Below are 12,108 nucleotides of genomic sequence, written 5' to 3'. Positions count from 1 at the left end.
ACCCATCAGGTCACGTTAAATATGCTAAGTACCGGGTTTTTTTTCTCCACTAATGGCATCTACCACAATCTTTGAGGTATGGTGAATTCAGTTAATGATTTTTTAAGTCGAGGAGGAGGAGGAGGAGGAGGAGGAGGAGGAGGAGGAGGAGGAGGAGGAAGAGGCAGCAAAATCCTTTCTAAGGACTGGAAGAATTTTCAACAGTTTTCAACAAAAACTGAAACAGTTTTTAATTGAAGAAACACAGTTTATGAAGAAGAGAACAGCCAGCACTTTAAATCTGACCTCTGCAAAGATTGCTTTCACAGACATTTGAATTTTTATTTTTTTTATTATTATTTTTTTAAAAAAGTAAGTTTCTTGTTCCTTTTGAGACCTGGATCTTGCCCAGTTCAAAGGCAAGCCACTCAAGATAAAATCTGCATCTCACTCCATCCATAAAATGCTGGGCTTATTGTGTCTTTACACAACTTTCTGGTCATGTTCTGCCTTTGCATTTAAAAACTTTCGACCGAAATGTCACCAGTTTGAAACAATCCTTAAAAAAAAAAATTGAACAATTGATGCTCAAATTTCAGAATCTGTTAATCAACAGGCCTACGAAAGATGAGATCTCTTAATTCCTCTAAGCAGCATGCCATCATTGGCCTGCTTCACCTGTGAGTGACAGGCTAGAGAACAGCCCTGAGTCCAAGTGGGTGGGACTACAGCAAAGACAAGGGAGGGCTCGATGGAAAAATTAACCCGGATTCCCTTTCATTTTCAACTTAACCCTAATTAAATATTGCATCCCTTACTCCCTGATTCAAGGAGAAAGGGGAAATTGAGGGGTCCTTGGTGCTCTCTGAACCTGGCTGTTTTCTTGCAGACGTTTCATTACCCAACTAGGTTACATCATCAGTGCTAGAAGGGAGAGAGGTTGCAGGAGGAGGAGAGCTGTGGATTCCTTGGTGCTCTCTGAGCTTGGCTGTTTTCTTGCAGACGTTTCATTACCCAAACTAGATCATCAGTGCAAACCTTATTGCCTCCTAGCAGTGATGATGATACCCATAATGACATGTCTGCGAGAAAACAGCCAAGTTCAGAGAGCAGCAAGGACCTCTCATTTCAAATCTGAGCTACAAACGTTCTTTTTTATTGGTACCACAGATGGGGAAATGTTCATTCCTCCAAGTCAAACTTTCTTCAGTCTTCTATATTCCTCCTTAAGCATTGTAGAGTTTGCTGATCCAGTTTTTTTTTTATGTCCATGCTGAAGGAGGAATCTGACCTTGCCCAATATGCTGTCCATGATTTCCCCCCCCCCTCTTTCCAGTCAGGTCTCTCCTCATCCTTTCTGAATGAGTCACACTCTCAAGCTTGGCTAAAAGCAGGGAATTTCAGCCTAGCATGACAGACATTGTCAAAGATGTTTAATGTATCTGACAGAGTTGAATTTGGATGGAAAACAGGAGGCTTAAATTAATGCTGATCCATGGATTTTGCCACTTGCCCTCAAGCAGAGATGAGGAATCATGGACGCCTACCAGCTTTTTCAGACTATCCCTTGATATTAGATATACTGGCCAGGATTGTTGGTAACTGGGGCACTGGGTTGATGACTTCCATGCTATGGCATTCACTCAGCCAAACCCTACTAGGATAAAAATGTTACCGCCCCAAAATTTTGTATGCTACAGCTCTTATGAGTAGGCTGGATCAGGAAACAACCTTCACAAAAAAATCTAAAAAACTGTATTATTGTTTTATCGAGGTTACCGTAACAGCATTCTCCCTTCACTCCACCTTATGCCAAAGAAAGTCAAGGTGGGGAAATCTTGACTTTCTTTCTCATGCTTTCTTGTTTTCTCAGGCTAAACTAATGTTTTACTTGAAGTTTCCACCTATTTTCTTCAAGAAAGCCCATCTTTGCTTTCCTTAAGAGTACATGATTTGCTTTAACCCATTGAGGGTCAAATTCAAAGCTGATGCTTCTCAGACTTGGAACGAAACTGGGAATGTTGTGTCGATATTTAAGCCCAGAGAAATGAATTCAAGTCTTCCTCATTTGTGAAGCCCTGCCACCGCATTCAGTGACAGTTAAATAGGGAAGGATGGCTGTGTGAGAGCACTCAGATTGAGGATCATGAACTGTAGGAATCTCTTTTCAGATGATTTGACCTGTTTTTGCCAGCAGCCAGAAAGTTTGCCTATAAATCTCTTTTGTTCCATGTTTATGTGGCAAGCAAGAAAAACCACAAGGAATGTAGAACAGATGCAAAAAAAAAAAAGACAGCATCCAACTCTTCTGCTTAAAATATACCCAAGGCAGAAAAAGATTTAGCATGTAAATAGGAAAGTGCAGTCACTGACTTACTTTAAAAAAAAGAAAGAGAAGAAAATGAAAGCGGGGGGGGAGGGGGGAGGGAAATACCAAGTTTTATTGGAAAGTCTAGTGGCACCATTCATTTTAGAAAAAGAAAGGGAAAGAAAGAAAGAAAGAAAGAAAGAAAGAAAGAAAGAAAGAAAGAAAGAAAGAAAGAAAGAAAGAAAAAGAAAGATAGAAAGAAAGAAGGAAGGAAGGAAGGAAGGAAGGAAGGAAGGAAGGAAGGAAGGAAGGAAGGAAGGAAGGAATACTAGTCAAGGAGAACCTGAAGATAAGAACTAGGATTATTTTCAGATGATTGTTAGTTGGAAAATGCTTGGGCTAATGATAGAACTTTTGAGAAGAACATGCTTAGGAACAACACCTCTTTTAAAGGGTTTTATCTATGGAATTGTGGGAAAGAAATCAACAAATGCAATGTTGCTACCAGCATTCCACATTTGATAATATCATTCAGAAGAACTAGGCTGGATCAGGCTTAGCTTTTTGACTTACCAACCACCAGCCTGATGCATTCAAAAAGGCTTTAACCACAGGCAGGAAGCTTATCTTTCAATATTAATAAGATTAGTGGTCATTAATAGCCTTTTCATTCATTCATGACTGGGCTTCTTTTCAAACTGCCTTAAGTGCGTGGCCATCATTGCATGTAATGGCACTGCATTCCTCGGTTTAACTAACTGCTGGCTAAAGAAACAATTCCTTCTACCTCAGTGTTTCTCAATGGTGGTGACTTGAAGAAGTGTGGACTTCAATTCCCAGAATTCTCCAGTCAGCATGCTACTCTGCCTTGTTTTAGGAGGCTATTATCTAAGACATATAGCTTATAAAGTTTATTTTAATATATGTTCTTCCAGGCATCTATCTTAGCTGGAAAACATAGTCTATATCCCAAAGAGCCATGGTGGCACAGTGGTTAGAATGCAGTATTGCAGGCTAACTCTGCCCACAGTCTGGAGTTCGATTCTGACCGGCTCAAAGTGGACTCAGCCTTCCATCCTTCCGAGGTCAGTAAAATGAGGACCCAGATTATTGAGGGCAAGATGCTGACTCTGAAAACCACTTAAAGAGAGCTGTAAAACCCTATGAAGCAACATACAACTTTAAATGTTATTGCTATTGCTATCTTTCAGCACTATTCTTCACCCAACAGCCACTTCCCAGAATTTACCTAAGATATGTAGGTGTTTCAGGAAAACTGATTAGTGCACCATAAATCTCCCTGGCATTGGTTGTGTCAAAGAACCTCTCATACACAATTATGACAGAGCATCCATCCAGGCAGAAAAGGTATCTCCTGGCTGGGATACAAGAAAACTAGACCATATAAGTATTAAACTACACTGACTGTTCCTTGCATACTTTCATGTATCATGTTGAATGACCGACCTACCTTATCGAAAAGCACCTTGGCATGGTAATCTATCTCTGCCATCTTGAGAAATTGAATCCGTATCCACATGTACAGCATTTGAACGTCTACTCCTGACAGCAACCTGAAATTATGTATAAAGAGGGTAGTTTGAATTAACTCACACAATTAATTATAGGATGTCAACAGGTAGGTTACTTGGACTAGAATATGATCAACTATTTGAATTTTTGCAAGGGTCAAATACATTAGATTCAGCAGCTGTCCATTTTTCTCTGGATCTGAAAGCTAAGCCTGATTGGATGTTTTTGATTTAATACCCTTACTCCCATATTCCATTGGTTCATTTACAATGGTTGGGAGACTCTGGCACTGTTCTCTTTAATGTGGTACCCTCTGGATTACAACAACCAGTATTCCTACGTAGCCCAACCAATATATATTGTAGGAATTCTAGGGATTGTAGTTGCAACCCATCTGGAGCTTGCCTTGTTGGAGAGGACAGTTGCAAAAGAAAATGAACTGGTTCGATGGACTGGCAGACCACATACAGCCAGGGTCCTCAACCTTGGCAACTTTAAGACTTATGGACTTCAATTCCCAGAATTCTGGGAATTAAAGTCCATAAGTCTTAAAGTTGCCAAGGTTGAGGGACTCCGACATGAAGGACCTGCAAAAGTACTTGAACTGAAACCAGCAAAGACTCATGCAAAGGCATTCATCTGGAACCTCTATATTGGAGTTACCTTCCATATTCACAATTATTGCAAAACCCATAACTGTAACACCCCATGCCCTCCAGCAAGGCACCACCTTCTAAAACTCAGGAGGTCTGGGCTGGTTAGCCAACTCTTAATGCTCATATAGAGCCAGTTTGATCTAGTGGTTAAGGGACCCAGCTAGGAGGCAGGAGACCGTGAGTTCAAGTCCCATCTGAGCCATGAAAAGTCAGCTGGGTGACTTTAGGCCAGTCACACAACTCTCAGCCCAACCCACCTCTGGGCAATTGTTGCGAGGAAAATAGAAGGAGAAAGGTGTGTTGGATTTATTCTCTGCCTTGAGTTATAACAATAAACAATAAGGCTGGGATGCAAATAAATAAATAGAAGTCATTGGAAAGGATGCTTGAGTATTTAAATCATATAGGCATTTTTGTGTGGCTGTCTACTAGACACAAGACTGGCTCTTTCATTTGCTCAAAGGTGGCGATTATCCCCTTAAACGGGAAGTCGGGCAGTGCAGCCTTAAAAAGGCAGTTTTTAAGGTAACAATTTTGTACAACTTTTAATTTGGAAGAAGGAAAAGGCGGCTACAGGGAAATGCCCACCTGGGAACATGAAAAACTGGACTGAGCAACATTTTGATGGTCAAGTGCTTGCTTTGATTGGATAAATCTCCAATCTGCAATAAGATTGATTATTGGGGATGGGATGGTAAGGAATTACTGGGGGGTAAAGAGAAAGATGAAATAAAGAAAAAAAAATACCGCTAAAGCAGCAGCCAGCAACTTTAGTACATGTTAACAAATAGCACAAGGCTGCGTAATCCACATTTAAATTTGTCTTTCTTCAAAAGAAGGGCAAAAGAGGATTCAGTTAAATCACATTTTTATTTTTTATTTTTATTTAGTTAAATCACATTTTTATCCATACACGTTCTTTCTAACACTGAAATATTATGTGATTAATTTCCATAGTTTTCACATAAATGTGAAAGACTGGGCATGATATGTACTGTAACAATTAAATGAACAAAATAAGGAACAAGAGGGAGTTTTTAAAAAAATACAACTAATGCACATGGTGAAATAAAGGACTTGCGGTCAGGATACATGTTGTGCATTAATCTCTCCATTCCCTTTCACAAATGACAACCATTTTGAGTTGATTTGGTAAATCCTAAGGTAAAGGGATTTTTGGCGTGACTTAGTGTGTGGTTAGCCATTCTACAATTATTTAAAAAGAAAACAAAGCAAAACATTTAATTGACTGCCTCCATGGGGGGAAAAAAGTCATCCACCCAGATAAATTGTAATTACATTTGTTAAGGCCTTGCAAGTGAAGGGTGTTGGGTTTTTTTTTGCTTTATTTCCCAAAGCATGTGTATTTAAAATACACTGTGTAAAACAAACATGTTTGCCAGAGCACAACAAAAGGAAAAGCTGAAGAACTCACAAACGTATGCAATTCTAAATCAGGCTGCCAACTGAGTTTGAAGCATCACATCAGATCATTTGAATCAATTTGATCCAGTTCAAACCATGTGAACACATGCATTTCTGACATCTAACTATTCCATTTGATTTCTCACATGGAAACTGATAAGCCCACCCTCCTATTTGGTAAACAGACATGAACAGCATCATGTTCAACTTTACATCGATCAGTTAAAAAATGCAACACAAAGTTCAGCGTTGGCAAAGTGGATGAATCAAAATTACAGGATAAAATGCTGCTTCTCGGACCTTGAAGTCTCTGAATGATCAGGCTATCCCTATAAAACTAAGTCCTGCACCTCCACAATAATAAAACCAGCTAAAAGCACAAGTTTTCGTCTCCAAACTCACAACAGTTAACTACAAGAGGCAGTTAATTTAGGAAACAGAACTCTCCTCAATGCTATAAGACTTCCATCTCATTGAGCTGAAAGTTTAAAAGAAAGAAGTAGTTCTCAGACTTTTTTTTAAAAAAAAAAATAAAGTTGTGACATTATGCATAATTGTGTGGTTAGACAATTTTTGGTAAACAAGCTAATTTGGGGGTAGCAGAGTGCACACTGCCTTAAAAGAGGGCTAGTAGGGGAAAATAAATGACAGTTGCCCAATTCTCATTGTGAAAGACCAATGTTAACAGACTGTCCTTCCTGCTCTGGAATTTACATTCTACAGATGGAGGGGTCAAGAAGAGGTGTCCAAACATACGAAAAATTCTAATTTTAGTTCTAGAACTGTCAATTGTAAATTAAATACAGCCTCAATGCTTGGGGTTCTGCAGTGCAGACAGAATCTTTTCAGGACAGAGTGCATATTTTCTCCAAACACACTTTAAGCCACTTCCGATCAGTACTATTATTATTTTTCTGAAATTAGGCACAAGCATGTGATTAAAACTGCGAGCTCACTTGTGTAATGGTTACTATTATTAGTCAATGTTTACTACGTTTGTTATTATCTGAACCACAGTACCCCTGAAGTTCAAAACTGAGATTAAGGACTTTAGGGACTCATAAAATGCAGATGTTCGGCACATCAGTTCAGAAAGACCTAGAATCCAATGGGAGGAACAGGGTATAAGTAGCAAGCCTGCATGTTTCCCATGGAATGGGACAACTCATCACAGCCAGTTCATCACAGCCAACTCACCATGGCCAACTAGCCACAGGACAGTTTAACAATTTAATTTTGTAAAATAATTTTAAAAATAATTTAATTTTTGCCATTCAGGTTTCATTTTCTCCCTCCTCTTGCATCCATGCCACCATTTCTTCAATATTAGTGTAACTTCTGTCCCGCAGAGAACTAGCCATGGTGAGGTAGTCTTATACCCTACTACAGCGAGTTGTCCTAGACCAGGGGTCTTCAAACCTGGCCCTTTTATGACTTGTGGACTTCAACTCCCAGAATTCCTCAGCCAGCGTGGCACGCTGGTTGAGGAATTCTAGGAGTTGAAGTCCACAAGTCATAAAAGGGCCAAGTTTGAAGACCCCTGTCCTAGACTCTCTTTTCCATACTGAATGTCTTGGCTTCAATCACCATTCTCCCAACTACAGCTCAAATCCTGAAAGCTTATTAGTCAGTTGTTGTAGCTCATACTCTTAGTTCTGTACAAAGCAAATATCTCTATTCCTATCCAATCCCAGCTGCCCAGAGTCATTTTGGACAGGGGGATGGCTGGCCTATACCTTCAATAAATAAATAAAAATAAATAAATACAGGTAGTCCTCGCCTTACGACAGCTCATTTAGTGAACATTCAAAGTTCCAAAGGCACTGAAAAAAGTGACTTATGACCATTTTTCACACTTCAGGCAGTGGTGGGATTCAGCTGGTTCACACCAGTTCAGCAGAACCAGTAGCTAATTTTTTTTGTTGCCCAGGCCCAGAATGGACTTCCGGAAGCGGCATCCACGCAGAGAACCGGTTGTTCACCTATTTGAATCCCACCACTGACTTCAAGTTGCGACATCCCCATGGTCACATGGTCAAAATTCAGAAGCTTGGCAACTGACTCATATTTATGACCGTCCTGGGATCAAGTGATCCCCTTTTGCATCCTTCTGACAAGCCAAGTCAAGGGGGAAGAAGCCAGATTCACTTCACAACCGCGTTACTAACTTCACAACTGCAGTGACTCTCTTAACAAACTGGGGCAAGGAAGGTTAGATAATGGAGCAAAACTCGCCTAACCCATGTCTCACTTAGCAGTAGGAATGTTGAGCTCAGTTGCAGTCCTATGTCGAGGATTACCTGTATTTAAATTAGCTGGCCCTTTAGAAAAATATTCGGATTAGAATCTTTTCCTTCCAAAGGATTACCTAAATCTACCTAAATGGCATGGGCCCGGATTATCTGAGGGAGCACCTGCTGCCAGCGTCAATTTCCCATCGTCCTGTGCGCTCCCACAGGGAGGGCCTCCTCAGGGTACCGCCGGTCAAGGATTGCCGACGGGCGATCCCCAGGGGGAGGGCGTTCTCTGTGGGCATGCCTGCCCTATGGAATCAACTGCCAACAGAACTCCGGACTGCCCCCGACCTTCGTTCATTTCGACAGGACATAAAAACCTGGCTCTTTGAGCTATCTGGTCTGGACTGAGGGGTTTTAATGTTTTTAAATTGTGATTTTAATTTTTTGGGGCTAGACTTAATTTAATTTAATTTTATTAATTTTATATTGTATTGTTTTTAAATTTTGCCTTGTAAACCGCCCTGAGTCCTTCGGAAGTAGGGCGATATATAAACCAAATAAATAAATAAATAAATAAATAAATAATTTCACCCTGAAGTTATAGAGACCTTGCTTTGCTTTTCAAAAGCCATGTTTTTCCTACAGAATGCAGGAAGGCGAGTTTGGTTAGGATTCCTTGGCTTGTAGCCCACCGAGAAGCACAGAATTCTGGCAGGGCCATTTTCTAGCAAATGTGGGTGGTAAATTATACACAGGTAGACATGTTTGGTCTTGGAGAAACTTAACACAACTATTAATATCAATCCAAACAAGTTAAAAATTAGGCAAAAAGTTCCTAACCTATTCTCCCCTGGGGCCGTCATGCTGGTGCCATTCCCCTTGCGATCTTTACTCACCAAAATGTAATAATAATAATAATAAGCTGCCCGGTTGCAAGCCTATTGCTCACCGCCTGGAGTAGACAACTCCAGAATCGCGCCTGCCAACATCTACTCTGGCAGGACTTTACTAGCAGGCGTAGCTTAAAAACAGCATCTCTCCGTGGGTGTCTATTTATGCATAAACCACAGGCTAAAACTAAAAGAAAACTATTGCTGGAGAAAATTACAGTGGAAGGGCAGGCTATGAATTTCACTCCGACTTCTGAAATCTATTCTAGAACATATCCTTGCATCTCTTTTTCCTTGTTAAAAAAAAACAACAACAACTGAGAATTTTGCTGACCAGGATTTAAACAGATTATAAAAAATTTGCCCTATGCTTCCTTGGTTACTAACACAGCCTTAAAATCATTTTAGAATCCTTCTCCTCAATAGTTCTGCTATAAAAAACCCTTACTGGCTATATTTTTGCCTGATTACTAGTGCAAAAAACACCTGAAGATTTCATTTGGCTTTCAAGCTATTGGAAATTGCGGAATCCTCTCCAAGTCAGAGAGAAACCAAGCAACTAATCTCCCTATCTGCAATTCCTTTGGGGAATAGGATCCATTATGCACCATGAATATCTTTTCCCCTCCACTTTCATTATTAGAAAGCTGTTTCTCCTTCTGGTTTCCATCCTAAACGTTTGCTTTTGAAAAAACCAATATTAATCTCTGTAAAGTTGGGGGGAGAGAGCACGGGGGGGAGGCTCAGCTAATCTCAATGTACACATGTTGTACTTTGACAATAAAGGTTTATTATTATTACTTATTATTATTAAAGTTCTGTGGAGCAAAGCACACAAAAGATCTCTAAACTCCGAAGCTACAATCAGCTTTAAAATAAATAAATAAATATCCCAAGGAGCTAGAATCTCAAACCTAAAGTAACTCTTTTGCTTTGCTCTCAACATTTCACACCACATGCTTATTTTTTTTTTCTCTCCCCCTTTTAAAAATAAACTCACCCTAGCTCTGTTTACATCCTCTTGGAAGCAGCTCGCAAAATGAACTGAGTATCTCTTTTGCGTCGTCTTTTTCCTTTTCCTCGTTATTATTTTTAATTGCACTGTTGACGTTTCCATTTGGGGCATGGAGGGAACTTACAGATGCCCAGTTCTGTTTCTGATACTCTCTTGGACAGCTGATGGGTCAGTTACTTTTAGGAAGAAATTAGAAGCTAGGAGAAAGAGGAGAAAACGGGGGGAAAAATCTACCTATAGGCTATTCAGAAGAGCTCTTTAGTTTTGTGTGTGTGTGTGTGTGTGTGTGCAGGTTAGGGTTAGGGTTAGGATTCTTAGCAAGAGCCTCGTTACACACAGTCCTCAATTTACAACAGTTCATTGAGTGACCGTTCAAAGTTACCATTGCACTGAAAAAAGTGACTTATGACCATGTACTGTAGCTCTGCATAGATTAAAGAAAATTATTATTCTAATTCAGTGAAGAAAGAGAGAGAGAGAAGGAAGGAAGGAAGGAAGGAAGGAAGGAAGGAAGGAAGGAAGGAAGGAAGGATCCTGCAATTGTCTTGTTTTACTCTGTTGTTCTTGTTATGTTATTCCCACTGAGAGCTCAGTATAGATCAATATTATTATTCAATAAGGCCACTACTTTTATGATGTTCCTCCAATAAGTTTGTGGCTATAGCAACTAGGCCTAATATTCTTATACTTCTTCCCATTGGCTAGCAAGGCAAAGCTGCTGTGCTCCTAAACAGGCTAAACTGGAAAGGAAGAAAACAATAAAAAGATGCTACCTCTTATGTTTCCAAGATCACTGCAGATGGGGACTGTAGCCAAGAAATTAAAAGATGCTTGGTCCTCAGGAGGAAAGCCATGGCAAATCTAGACAGCACACTAAAAAGCAGAAACATCACCCTGTCAACAAAAGTGCGTATAGTCAAGGCTATGGTCTTCCCAGTTGCAATGTATGGCAGTGAAAGTTGGACCATAAGAAAGGCTGAGCACCAAAGAATTGAGGCCTTTGAACTATGGTGCTGGAGAAGACTCCTGCGAGTCCCTTGGACTGCAAGGCGATCAAACCGGTCAGTCCTAGAGGAGATCAACCCTGACTGCTCTTTAGAAGGCTAGATCCTGAAGCTAAAACTCAAACACTTTGGCCACCTAATGAGAAGGAAGGACTCACTGGAGAAGAGCCTAATGCTGGGAAAGGTTGAGGGCAAGAGAAGAAGGGGACGACAGAGAATGAGGTGGCTGGATGGAGTCACTGAAGCAGTAGGCGTGAGCTTAAATGGACTCCAGAAGATGGTAGAGGCCAGGAAGGCCTGGAGGAACATTGTCCATAGGGTCGCGATGGGTCAGACACGATTTCTCAGCTAACAACAACAACAACAACAACAACAACTTCTTATGTTGAATCAAGGAATCATCCTACAGCTGACACCACCTGGAGAATAAGGAAGAGCATCTATGCTGGAATAATGTATTGAAGTCTTTCTTCAACACTCTCTTTTGTTGAAATCCACTTCTCCATCTTATTAGCCCATAAAGCATGATAAATTCATGCCACAGCTAGTATTAGAAGAACAAGCTGGTTGAGATGTTCCCTTTTCTCCTAAATGCTAGAAAACTGAGAGAGAGGAATTCAGAGAGGAAAGCTCAGAATGGATTGTTGTTGACATAGCTCACATTTTCTAGTGATCGTTATTATACAAGATCCACGGTTCTCGCTGAAAACAGCATCACCATGTTCCTTCCAGATTTTATTCCATCCCCAGCTAGAATGGTATAGCAACTCTTTCTAAATTATATCTTGTGCCAAGACCTCTTTTTAATGCATTCCACCTCCTGAGCCCAAGCTAATATATTCAAGTGAAGTATTCCAAGTGTTAACATTCTTTCCAATCTTACCCAAAGCAATTTGGACACTTCCCACTGTAATCATTTTAGGCCAACTCATTAATTTGTGTCTCTGCTCAGTTTTAATTTTAACAGACTTGCAACAGAGCATTGAAGAGAAGCTTCTTGCAAGTGTCTCTGGCAATGTTTGCTTCTGTTGGCTCAAGACAGGATGAGATTTTCAGATTTA

At 40.3% G+C, this 12,108-nt stretch overlaps 1 protein-coding gene and 1 long non-coding RNA gene across 2 annotated transcripts in view; both read right to left on the bottom strand.

Annotated features, from left to right (window-relative positions):
- The window catches only part of CEMIP (cell migration inducing hyaluronidase 1), a 134,923-nt gene that overhangs the window by 77,599 nt on the left and 45,216 nt on the right, over positions 1-12,108 (bottom strand). The window lies entirely within an intron of this gene.
- The window catches only part of LOC308673502, a 53,003-nt gene that overhangs the window by 5,123 nt on the left and 35,772 nt on the right, over positions 1-12,108 (bottom strand). The window contains exon 4 of the long non-coding RNA XR_014027661.1: positions 3,759-3,861. This is a non-coding gene — a long non-coding RNA (uncharacterized lncRNA). The remainder of the gene's footprint in view (positions 1-3,758; positions 3,862-12,108) is intronic.

This window comes from Vipera berus, assembly GCF_964194415.1.
Source record: "Vipera berus genome assembly, chromosome: 12".
Classification (NCBI taxonomy): Eukaryota; Metazoa; Chordata; class Lepidosauria; order Squamata; family Viperidae; genus Vipera; species Vipera berus.
This window is presented reverse-complemented; position numbering and strand designations above follow the sequence as displayed.